The 13774-nt window shown below is 40.4% G+C and overlaps 1 protein-coding gene across 2 annotated transcripts in view; it reads right to left on the bottom strand.

Moving 5' to 3' along the window:
- Positions 1-10583: 10583 nt before the first annotated feature.
- Positions 10584-13774, bottom strand: part of LOC124261311 (glutamate receptor ionotropic, NMDA 3A-like) — a 148387-nt gene continuing 145196 nt past the window's right edge. For both annotated transcript variants that reach the window (XM_046695618.1, XM_046695619.1), the window contains one exon: positions 10584-13736. The gene's annotated coding sequence lies outside the window, so the exon portion shown is untranslated. The remainder of the gene's footprint in view (positions 13737-13774) is intronic.

The following is a 13774-nucleotide window of genomic DNA, read 5'->3' as shown; positions in this document are numbered from 1 at the left end:
CAGCACACACTTCACGATACACATGTCACATCACATTCATCACTCAAATAACTACACACGTCACATCGCACGGCACACACATGATACACAGCACACACTTCACGATACACACGTCACATCAAACACGGCACACACATTCATCACTCAAATAACTACACACGTCACATCACACGGCACACACATGACACACAGCCCACACTTCACGATACACACTTCACATCACACACGGCACACACATGGCACACAGCACACACTTCACGATACACACGTCACATCAAACACGGCACACACATTCATCACTCAAATAACTACACACGTCACATCACACGGCACACACATGATACACAGCACACACTTCACGATACACACATCACATCAAACACGGCACACACATTCATCACTCGAATAACTACACACGCCACATCACACGGCACACACATGAAACACAGCACACACTTCACGAAACATACGTCACATCACATTCATCACTCAAATAACTACACACGTCACATCACACGGCACACACATGGCACACAGCAAACCCTTGACGATACACACGTCACATCACACGGCACACACATTCATCACTCAAATAACTACACACGGCACACACATGACACAACACACATTTCACGATACACACTTCACATCACACACGGGACACACATGGCACACAGCACACACTTCACGATACACACTTCACATCACACACATGACACACAACACACACTTCAATATACACTCTTCAAATCACACACGACACACAACACACACTTCACGATACACACTTCACATCACACACGGCACACACATGACACACAGCACACACTTCACGATACACACGTCACATCACACGGCGCACACATGACACACAGCACACACTTCAATATACACTCTTCACATCACACACGGCACACACGGCACACACATGACATACAGCACACACTTCACCTTACACACTTGACATCGCACACGGCACACACATTCATCGCTCAAATAACGGCATGAGTCACACACGGAACACATTACTCTCACGCACCCGACATACTGACCCCTCAGCAGAAACCTGGAACCTCCAGCAAATCTCAGACTCACGTACATAACAACTAAACAGTGGTAATCAGGACTACACACTAGTGTACTGGAGACATCCACACTAGTGTAAAGAACCAATACACACTAGTGAACAGAACCAATACACAGTGGTATACTGGAGACATCCACACTAGTGTACAGAACGAATACACACTAGTGTACTGGAGACATCCACATTAGTGTACACAAACAATACACACTAGTGTACAGAACCAATACACACTAGTGTACTGGAGACATCCACACTAGTGTAAAGAACCAATACACACTAAGATACTGGAGACATCCACACTAGTATACAGAACCAATACACAGTAGTGTACTGGAGACATCCACACTAGTGTACAGAACCAATACACAGTGGTATACTGGAGACATCCACACTAGTGTAAAGAACCAATACACACTAGTGTACTGGAGACATAAACATTAGTGTACACAAACAATACACACTAGTGTACAGAACCAATACACAGTGGTATACTGGAGACATCCACACTAGTGTACAGAACGAATACACACTAGTGTACTGGAGACATCCACATTAGTGTACACAAACAATACACACTAGTGTACAGAACCAATACACACTAGTGTACTGGAGACATCCACACTAGTGTAAAGAACCAATACACACTAAGATACTGGAGACATCCACACTAGTATACAGAACCAATACACACTAGTGTACTGGAGACATCCACACTAGTGTACAGAACCAATACACAGTGGTATACTGGAGACATCCACACTAGTGTAAAGAACCAATACACACTAGTGTACTGGAGACATAAACATTAGTGTACACAAACAATACACACTAGTGTACAGAACCAATACACACTAGTGTATTGGAGACATCCACACTAGTGTAAAGAACCAATACACACTAATATACTGGAGACATCCACACTAGTATACAGAACCAATACACAGTAGTGTACTGGAGACATCCACGCTAGTGTACAGAACCAATACACAGTAGTGTACAGAACCAATACACACTAATGTACTGGAGACATCCACACTAGTGTACAGAACCAATACACACAGGTGTACTGGAGACATCCACACTAGTGTACAGAACCAATACACACTAATATACTGGAGACATCCACACTAGTGTACAGAACCAATACACACTAATGTACTGGAGACATCCACACTAGTGTACAGAACCAATACACACAGGTGTATTTGAGATATCCACACTAGTGTACAGAACCAATACACATTAGTGTACAGAACCAATACACAGTAGTATACAGAACCAATACACACTAATGTACTGGATACATCCACACTAGTGTAAAGAACCAATACACACAAGTGTACATGAGACATCCACACTAGTGTACAGAACCAATACACACTAATGTACTGGATACATCCACAATAGTGTACAGAACCAATACATACAGGTGTACTGGAGACATCCACATTAGTGTACAGAACCAATACACACAGGTGTATTTGAGATATCCACACTAGTGTACAGAACCAATACACAGTAGTGTACAGAGCCAATACACACCGTTGTACCCGAGACATCCACACTAGTGTACAGAACCAATACACACAGGTGTACTGGAGACATCCACACTAGTGTACAGAACCAATACACACTAATGTACTGGATACATCCACACTAGTGTACAGAACCAATACACACTAGTGTACAGAACCAATACACACAGGTGTACTGGAGACATCCACACTAGTGTACAGAACCAATACACACAGGTGTACTGGAGACATCCACACTAGTGTACAGAACCAATACACACAGGTGTATTTGAGATATCCACACTAGTGTACAGAACCAATACACACTAGTGTACAGAACCAATACACACAGGTGTACTGGAGACATCCACATTAGTGTACAGAACAAATACACAGTAGTGTACAGAACCAATACACACAGGTGTACTGGAGACATCCACACTAGAGTACAGAACCAATACACACAGGTGTATTTGAGATAGCCACACTAGTGTACAGAACCAATACACACAGGTGTACCCGAGACATCCACACTAGTGTACAGAACAAATACACAGTAGTGTACAGAACCAATACACACAGGTGTACAGAACCAATAGACGTTAGTGTACTGGAGATATCCACACTAGTGTACAGAACCTATACACGCAGGTGTACTGGAGACATCCACACTAGTGTACAGAACCAATACACACAGGTGTACTGGAGACATCCACGCTAGTGTGAACAACCAACATACACTAGTGTACAGAACCAATATACACTAGTGTACTAAAGACATCCACACTAGTGTACAGAACCAATACACACAGGTGTACTGGAGACATCCACATTAATGCGCAGACCCAATACACAGTAGTGTACAGACTTACGTCAGGAATACCCACTAACGTAATAGATTAACACACACTAGACATATATCAGGAATACACACTAACGTAATGTATTAACACACACTAGACTTATATCAGGAATACACACTAACGTAATAGATTAACACACACTAGACTTATATCAGGAATACACACTAACGTAATAGATAAACACACACTAGACTTATATCAGGAATACACACTAACGTAATAGATTAACACACACTAGACCTATATCAGGAATACACACTAATGTAATAGATTAACAGGCACAAGACATATAATCAGGAATACACAAGGAATACACACTAACGTAATGTATTAACACACACTAGGTTTATATCAGGAATACCCACTAACGTAATAGATTAACACATACTAGACTTATATCAGGAATACCCACTAACGTAATAGATTAACACACACTAGACTTATATCAGGAATACACACTAACGTAATAGATTAACACACACTAGACTTATATCAGGAATACCCACTAACGTAATACACACTAACGTAATAGATTAACACACACTAGACTTATATCAGGAATACACACTAACGTAATAGACATATCAGGAATACATACACACTAATGTAATAGGATTAACATAAGACATATATCAGGAATACACACTAACGTAATGTATTAACACACACTAGGTTTATATCAGGAATACCCACTAACGTAATAGATTAACACACACTAGACTTATATCAGGAATACACACTAACGTAATAGATTAACACACACTAGACTTATATCAGGAATACACACTAACGTAATAGATTAACACACACTAGACTTATATCAGGAATACCCACTAACGTAATAGATTAACACACACTAGACTTATATCAGGAATACACACTAACGTAATAGATTAACACACACTAGACTTATATCAGACACACACACACACTAGACATATCAGTATGATTAACAATAGGTTTATATCAGGAATACACTAACGTAATAGATTAACACACACTAGACCTATATCAGGAACACCGTAATAGATTAACTAGTGTACTGTGGAAACGCACTTGTTTACTGGAGGAGTACGCATTGGATGAAAAATGATTAAATGCCCCTGCTTTAGAAATAATAATTATAATTTATCAAAATTGCAAAACTCTTTATGTTCTTTATGTTCGCAACTGACCCTATTGTGTGTCTTCATTGATTTTCAGCATGTTCTGTATTCAAATGCAAGGCTCTGCTGACGGTTTAACATCGCTATAGTGAATAGTTCCACTTGCAGTTTGTTCAAAGTACAAACACACCACTACATGAGGAGCGCGGACGAATACGTTGATGGGAGAGCACTACCCAGCGGGCTTTTGATGATATGTACGTCTACTGCGCAGTCACAAAATCCCGTTGAAAGGACTCTCGTGTATACGAGACTTCACGCGAGATGTGTTTAAATGACATATTATGCAAATTTATAGACATTTAGAGACTGTGATATCCTCTCCGGTCCTTGGATCTGGCAAGTGATACAAGCGGCCGTGCAGCTAGCTCAGGAGCTGGATGGTGCTAGTCAGTGCTGAGGTGCGGACCTCACAGTTCAAACATATGCACCAGTATGCACCTAGACAGTCTGTGATAACAGTCAAGTGTCAATATGTGCATTTATAGCTCCATTTGCCATTCATTCATTAGTAATAGGAAGACTGTCAGTTAACACAGTACCATAGGACCAGTAGTGAGTCGCCACACCGCAGTCCCAGCTTTGAATCCCCACATAGGTATAATGTGTAACGTCCAGTACTGGTGTCTCCCGTCGTGAAATTGCTCGACTGTCCCTAAATACAACGTGAAAACCTGATCACGGTAAAAAGTCATTTTTTGTACACACATACATATACAGAGTGTACATTGCCATCGTATAGTGTGTACATTGTCATCATATACAGAATGTACCTTGTCATAATATACATTGTATACATTATCATCATACACAGTCTACATTGTCATCATATACAGTTGACATTGTCATCATATACATTGTATTCATTGTCATCATATACAGAATGTACCTTGTCATAATATACATTGTGTTCATTATCATCATACACAGTCTACATTGTCATCATATACAGTCCACATTGCCATCATATACAGTGTGTACATTGTCATCATATAGTGTGTACATTGTCATCACATACAGTCTACATTGTCATCATATACAGTGTGTACATTGTCATCATCTATAATATACACTGCCATCAAATGCAGTGTGTACATTGTCATCATATGCAGTGTGTACATTGTCATCGTATACAGCGTGTACATTGTCATCATATACAGCGTGTACATTGTCATCGTATACAGTGTGTACATTGTCATCATACAGTGTGTACATTGTCATCATCGTATACAGTGTGTACATTGTCACCATATACAGTGTGTACATTGTCATCGTATACAGTGTGTACATTGTCATCATATGCAGTGTGTACATTGTCATCGTATACAGTGTGTACATTGTCATCATATACAGTGTGTACATTGTCATCATATACAGTGTGTACATTGTCATCATATACAGTGTGTACATTGTCATCGTATACAGTGTGTACATTGTCGTCATCGTATACAGTGTGTGCATTGTCACCATATACAGTGTGTACATTGTCATCGTATACAATGTGTAATTGTCATCATATGCAGTGTGTACATTGTCATCGTATACATTGTGTGCATTGTCATCATGTGTGCATTGTCATCATATACAGTACATTGTCATCATATACAGTGTACATTGTCATCATATACAGTGTGTACATTGTCATCGTATACAGTCCACATTGTCATCATATACAGTGTGTACATTGTCATCATATACAGTGTGTACATTGTCATCATATACAGTGTGTACATTGTCATCATATACAGTGTGTACATTGTCATCATATATGGTGTGTACATTGTCATCATATACAGTCCACATTATCATCATATACCATATACATTGACATCATATACAGTGTGTACATTGTCATCATATATAGTGTGTACATTGTCATCATGTACAGTGTGTACATTGTCATCATATACAGTGTGTACATTGTCATGTATCATATACAGTGTGTATTGTCATCATATACAGTGTGTACATTGTCATCATATACAGTGTGTATTGTCATCATATACAGTGTGTACATTGTCATCATATTCAGTCCACATTGTCACATTGTCATCATATTCAGTCCACATTGTCATCATATTCAGTCCACATTGACATCATATTCAGTCCATTGTCATCATATACAGTGTATTCAGTACATTGTCATCATATACAGTCCACATTGACATCATGTTCAGTCATATTGTCATCATATTCAGTCCACATTGACATCATATTCAGTCCACATTGTCATCATATACAGTCCACATTGACATCATATACAGTGTGTATTGTCACATCATACATTGTCATCATATTCAGTACATTGTCATCATCATCAGTCCATTGACATCATATTCATCCATTGTCATCGTATACATTGTGTGCATTGACATCATATATAGTGTGTACATTGTCATCATGTACAGTGTTTACATCGTCATCGTATACAGTTTTCACCTTTTCCACAGTCATATAATATAATAATGATTGTATAGGTAGATTGATTTATGCATAAATAGTAACATTGTAAAATAATATAATTAGAATGTACTTATACATGTTACTGACTGCGTCTATAATCACAAGTTCTAGTGTATATTATAAGGCTGTGTTCTCTCTTTGCTATTACAGCTCAAATTCCTCTCCCAACCACCATACTCAACCACATGTAGTGCCTGCCCATCTGTAATGTCGTAATATTTCTGCTGGTTGAACAGAGGCAAGTTTGAACAAACTCACTTGCCAAAGGTGAGACCATAGTCATGTATCACATGTGCTTCATTGTGGAGCAGGACTTACGTCCTAGAAACTCTTAGGAATGAAGCTGCCAAACACGGTCACCTATCCTAGGATTCTCTGCGCTCGACGTTGCTTAACTTCAACTGATTTGTGACCTGAGCTCTGTGCAGAGGATCACGCATCGCCACACATTCACCTCTTTCTGCCTGAAACTGACGTATATCGCGGTTTCAACTGCTGAGTAGCATGTTCATCTGCAAACATAAACTTAACAACAAAATGAGATCTAAAAATATCATGGGACCACTCCAAGGCCTAACAAAACACCAATACAGTTTGAGTAACGAGTATGGAAATTATCAAAGGCTGATAAACAAGCACGTGTGCACTCTTATGACTGTTTCCATGGCAACCAATTTTATTCAAGTTGGTATTTGATATTACGCTCCAAAGTTATTTCATCTGTTATTCAGGAACAGAAACGGATCGCTTCATCTTGTAAAACAGTTAATATTACATCCAACTGACAATACACATTCAGTGTGTAGTATTTTATCCAACAAAACTTTGTTATGGTCGATATTGATGTAGTGTTACAGACGATGCATGTCATCTGTTCACGTCATGATTGTAAACATATATATGTATAATATTACGCAGACGCGTAGGTGCAGTTAATGTATGAATGTAAGGAAACATTATGCAGATCAGTGTTTTCCTTCGCCAACAATCTAGGCCAAAGTTTCTGTCACTTGAAATGGCCGAGGAAAGAAAGCGAGATTTAATAAACCCTAATCTGTGACCCAAATGAGAGGTCACGGGTTCTCGCGAGACTCAGTGCTCTTCGTGATGAGGCCTGTCGGAAGTGATGGCATGTTCGGCTTCTAACTGACAGCCATGACAAGCGGAGAGGCCAGGCGGTCGAAAATAGTCAGCTTCAGTAATAGGACTTGACCACTCGTGATTTTCAGTCATAAAACCAGAAAGTGTGGCTTTCAGTGGCATATTCCAATCTCAAGATCCGCGCACTTTACATGGCAATATTTTGGATCTAATAAGCCTAATGTGCAGAGATTGCCAAAATAATTAATCGAACAATTATTTTATCTCTCGTCATTATTCGCCGAATCATGTAATTTATTGGGGTTATCTGAGTGGACTGTTTCACGGAGAGGTGAAGTGTGGTTTCCGAAATGGTTCGTGTTGACAGACAATTTGCAATTTCATTAGCAATATCCAGAATTTAATATAACTTGTGCTTTTATTGAGATTTGTTAGCGGTAAAAGCATAGTTTAATTGAGAGCACAGCTGCACTACCATTACAGGTGCATAATTCCTACAATTCCAGATATACATTGTGGTATACCCCACAAATCAACATGTGTAATGTAAAGGCTTGGGAGATATTGCTGCAAGGAAAATAAGTAACAATGCTTTTCAGAGTATTGTGAAGTGATGTTTACAATGACGTGACAATGAAACACCACCTCTAATCTAACTGCCACTGAAGCTTCTCACCTGTACACTTTACGCAAGATACCGCTGTTTACGTGTTACTGACTGAAACTTTGGATGATAAACTGAAGCTTCCCTATTTTCAACTCGTGTTAATCAAAAGTGACTCAGGTGTAATTCTCTGTATCATATTGTCGTATATAAGTCCTACATTTTTCAAGATTATGGTTCACACCATGAAATATAACATCAGCACTGTTCCGGAAGTTAGGCGACTGTTGTGCTTCACGCCGAACATTGTAACTTTCCACAAGCTGAGCTGAATAAAAAATACATTCTTTCCCAACCGAGTTACATAATAGATAAATCGTTCTGCACTAATCCGTTTACACGACGGGAGTGATTCGATTCCTTGGTTGTTATTTACTGCATATTATTTTATCCTATCCAACTTTCCGTCCAATTGTTTGGACGCGACTTCAAGTTTCAGATCAATTTCGTTATCACAGAGGAACTATTCCTCCCTGCAATGTTGAATACCTTTGATTTGTGGCTCTAACACTCGCCAAGTTTTATGTAGACAGATAAATAGTAATTGCAATGGCGGATTGGTTCCGGCTTCAACTCGGATGGGCCCCCGAGGTAGAATCGTCTCGGAAACATAACCGCGTTGTCCATTAGTTCCTCTGCACACAATTACTGCAGAAAGAATGGCAGGAAATCATTGCTGGGTTTCCAGTACGCTGATAGATGTACATGCACACAAAACCGTCCGAACTCTCCCTGCATATAGTACGTGTAGCAGTCCGCCAAACGCCGTCTCATCACGCCATCTGCCGGACCATGAATATGCATACGCGAAAATTAACGACTGTATTTATACTTTATGTGTCATTAAATCAGCAAACGACTGATCACAGCACGTGGAATGATAGTGAGGTTACACTACTGACGGCTTAGTTGCATGGATGGACACAATTTAAACAGCGACGGCCGAAACGGTGGAGGGAGTATTTCTATTCCGTTCCCCGTCATGCCATCAGATAGCCACAACATACGTGGTAGTTAGCCGCTAATAGACTGACAGCATCCAGGCGAGGTAGCTTTGTGTCAGAATCTAAATAACATGTTACTCAATCAAACAGAAAAACCCATCTACATTAATGCCTCAACTGTCATCATTCCCTGAACTAAACGTACTGTTTGACTAGAATCGAGAGGGAGATTAAATCCTTAGTCCAACTGGTTCCCGGCTCTCTTTGCGCTCTGACATGAATTCACGTAGAGAAGGAGCCAAGCTTTGTAAACAGACTGGATATTTGCCTATTTATAGTGGTGTCTGGTCTTTTTTAACGTTGCGACTATGCAGAGACGGAACCAATTAAGTGCTTAGTTTCGTGAACTGTACTTCGAACCTTACAGATGAGCTGAGCTAACATACACCAGGGAGACTATATAACGTAGATTATCCCTGCTTACACCAATGTATCGTCTTATCTAATGCCTGACAGTTCCCGTCGTGCAACTGATGGGAATAATATGTACATTTTGCATATTGTTACATTAACTTGCCACTATTTGATGTCAACAGTTTCAGCTGAACTATCAACAACAGAACATTGTAATGTATGTACGTGAATGCATGTTTACGACAATAGCACAAGCGACACGTTTGTGGAGCCTTTGCATACATGAATACAGTGGGAGGCCCCTGAAACGGAGACCTCATCATATTTGACTCAAGATGGCTGGATCCTCTGTAATAACAAGACCAAATACAGCAAAATTATTTATTTAGTATTTACAAATTTATTTCTCTCAAATGAAACAATGATCTCATAAATGAATATTATTCTAACTGAATGCGATGAAAATGGAAAGCTTACGTGGAAATCTTATTGATGTAGTTGATAATCAGTCATGGATAACAATAAAATATTGCATAATGACGGTATCCCCACTCAGCCACACGTCTGGCAATAAAGTAGGTCAAATCACAATCATACATACCGAGTTACCTGCCCTTACGTATAATCTGCCACCGTGAGGCGGTCGCGTAGTGTAAGGGGAGGTAACTCATCTAAATCCTACAAAACCTCCACTTGTGGGCGTCTATTACCCATGTTGCTAGCTACACCTGCAACAGAAGGGAACATCACAGTCGAGAAAAATACGGGGTAAAATATATGGGTTCCTTTGAAATAAATTCGCATTATGCGAATAACAAAATGAAAGAAACAACACGCCAGGCAACAACCAACCTTGCATCTACTGAGAATAGTCTCAAACAAACCAAACAGTGATGCTCACTAACCGTAGGTCAAGGTCAAATGGGAAGGATACCAACGTAAAATGGTATCAAAGTTCAAAGGCTAAAAAGCTCAGAATGTTCAGCTGATAGCAATGATGTGTGGTGCCTCTCATACCATTACCGTCAATATAATGTCGCAGTCCCAAAGCATGGATTTTCGTATGTCTATCCATTGTCAGGGCTGGGCTGTCTCGTTAACCAGCCCTCACAACGGATGTTCATTCGTTGACCATGATCAGAGCTGGATTGTCTGGGTGTTCAGCTCTGAACGTGGTTCATTGTACATGGTCGGGGCTAGGCTGTCTCGTTCACTAACCCTGAGCATGAACCTTCTGTTCTGCTTAACAACGGCCACGCAGAAACTACCCGTAACAAATGCTATAACTGTAGGTCGAACCTTAATCAACCATAGTAAGGTCCAGGTTTTAACATATGCCGGCCCTAACTACGTATAACCTACATAATTGTCTCCAACAGGAGGGGCACTCCCAGCACACCTCCACTGCGAGGCTACACGTCATGAAAGGACGCTATAGTTAAATACTAAGAAATATATTATTATATATGTACATGATGATGAGTATACGCTTGATCGTTGATGGCTCACATCACCGTGGGAACTGCGCTTCACCGTCGATTACAAGACTGATACCTACGAGTGATGGGGGTTTCCCGTTGAGCATTGCTGTAATGATATCGTTGAGATGTACGCACGTAGGTTGACTATTCGGTTTGGTGAAAGGTGGTTTTTGCTTGACGCGACCCGTATTTTTGACTTAAAACATTTTGTTCACAAAACCATGAACATCAGGTTACGCTTAACGAGGACACAGTACCCGCCTACTGGCCCTGACATTGCCAGCAGAAATATAGCTGGAATATACACTTGGTAAAATCGATAATAATAAACAGTCTTACAAGAACAGTCTTATTAAAAAAGGGGGATAACTCCGTAGTCACAAGCAACACAACTTGGTGGACCTACAGAATAGGAAGACAAACATGTAGACCAGAACGAGGCTGACGCAGATCGGGAACGAGGCTGACGCAGGTCGGAACGATGAATGGTGGTCTCAATGCCTCCATGCGCCAGCATGTAACTGACTCGGCTGCTGTAACATTCGTTGTTGCTTTGAGTGAGGAAATGAGTGAGAATTAGCTAACAGTAGATAGACGTATGTAACAAACGATAGTCCAGTACATGTTATCTATCTGCTTTACGATATACAACTGCGGATATGTATACAATATATGTAACATTTAGTCCAGTAGTAAATCTGACAAATATAGCACATTTAGAAATGTGTAGAGAAACAGGCACTGGTTAAAGAATAGTTCACTTCCACAAAGTGTAACTGTTGAATGAAGAGGCATATTTCTTTCTATTGTGCATGATAAATATCTTTTACAAACAGGAACAGGGGATAAACAGTGGAGAAAACATCCTCGATACATAACAAGACATCTGAATGATATACATGACCAACTGGAAGGCGGCTATTAGTACAGGAGAGGTTTATGTTAAGATTCAGATATTCATCAGGACTTTACAGTGAATAGTCTGAGGTATTTACACAACATTTACACTTTGTTGAAGCAGTCATAGAGGAGCGTTTCTAGCACGTGGAGCACGTGCAGCACAAAAGCAGTCTGAATGAACAATGTGTACACAAGCTTTTATGTACAAACAAATAACTTGGAATATATAGCACATTATGAAACAGAAGGCGAATAGAAGGACTGTATGTGTCTGTTTGTCCGTCGGTATGGAGACTTGTGCGTCCGTCCATAGAGGTTGGGGCTATAGTGCAATGGAAACGACAGTGGAAACACGTGTATCGCAAGCAAGTCACAGTACAGTAGTACACCTACAACCTCTCAAGGCAAAATTGAAATACACGTAAATTCTCAAAATGATAGTGAAGATACTCTCCAGGGTCTGTCATGTGATAAATCTTATATGTATTGGAATTATAAAAGAATATCTGTAGATTTGTAGTCAATAAATATAATACATAATGTACAGTGGTTACACACTACCCGCAAGTATTTCTCTGTGTTGGAGATTACGCACAAAAAAATCAGCAAAATAACTCTTGTTCGTCAGGACACACGCGAGGATATTTCTCTGTCTGCCAGATCCTCTTTCAGATATCCGAAAGCTTTGAGTTCAGTCGTATATAGCGCCAGTCTATCCTTGCACCTGCTCCCCAATCACATAGCTCTGATCAACACACAACACCTGAGGTGGCAGCAGAGTTGGACGCAGTATCGAAAGACAGATCCGTCCAGTGACTATTGCAACGCTCACAGGAAGTGGACACAGATGACCACGCCAATTCAACCCAGGCATCATAGAGCCGGGTGTCCAGTATATGGTCAAGGCGCCTTACGGCTAAGACAGACGCCTGATAAACCAGTGCATTGCCTAGAGAGGCACCTCACAAACCAGTTCATGACCCAGACAATAGCCTAATAAGCTCGTACTTGGATGAGACAGGCGTCCCACAAGCCAGTACGTAGCCAAAACATATTACGACCCAGTCCACTGACTAGACTCCTCACATATACACAAACAAGAATGCCCCTCACAAGCCGCTGTAGGACCATACAGGCGCCTCACAAGTACACGACAAGAATGCCCCTCACAAGCCGC

This window comes from Haliotis rubra, unplaced genomic scaffold (assembly GCF_003918875.1).
Source record: "Haliotis rubra isolate DU_JTF1 unplaced genomic scaffold, ASM391887v1 Scf796, whole genome shotgun sequence".
In the NCBI taxonomy this organism is placed as follows: Eukaryota; Metazoa; Mollusca; class Gastropoda; order Lepetellida; family Haliotidae; genus Haliotis; species Haliotis rubra.
This window is presented reverse-complemented; position numbering and strand designations above follow the sequence as displayed.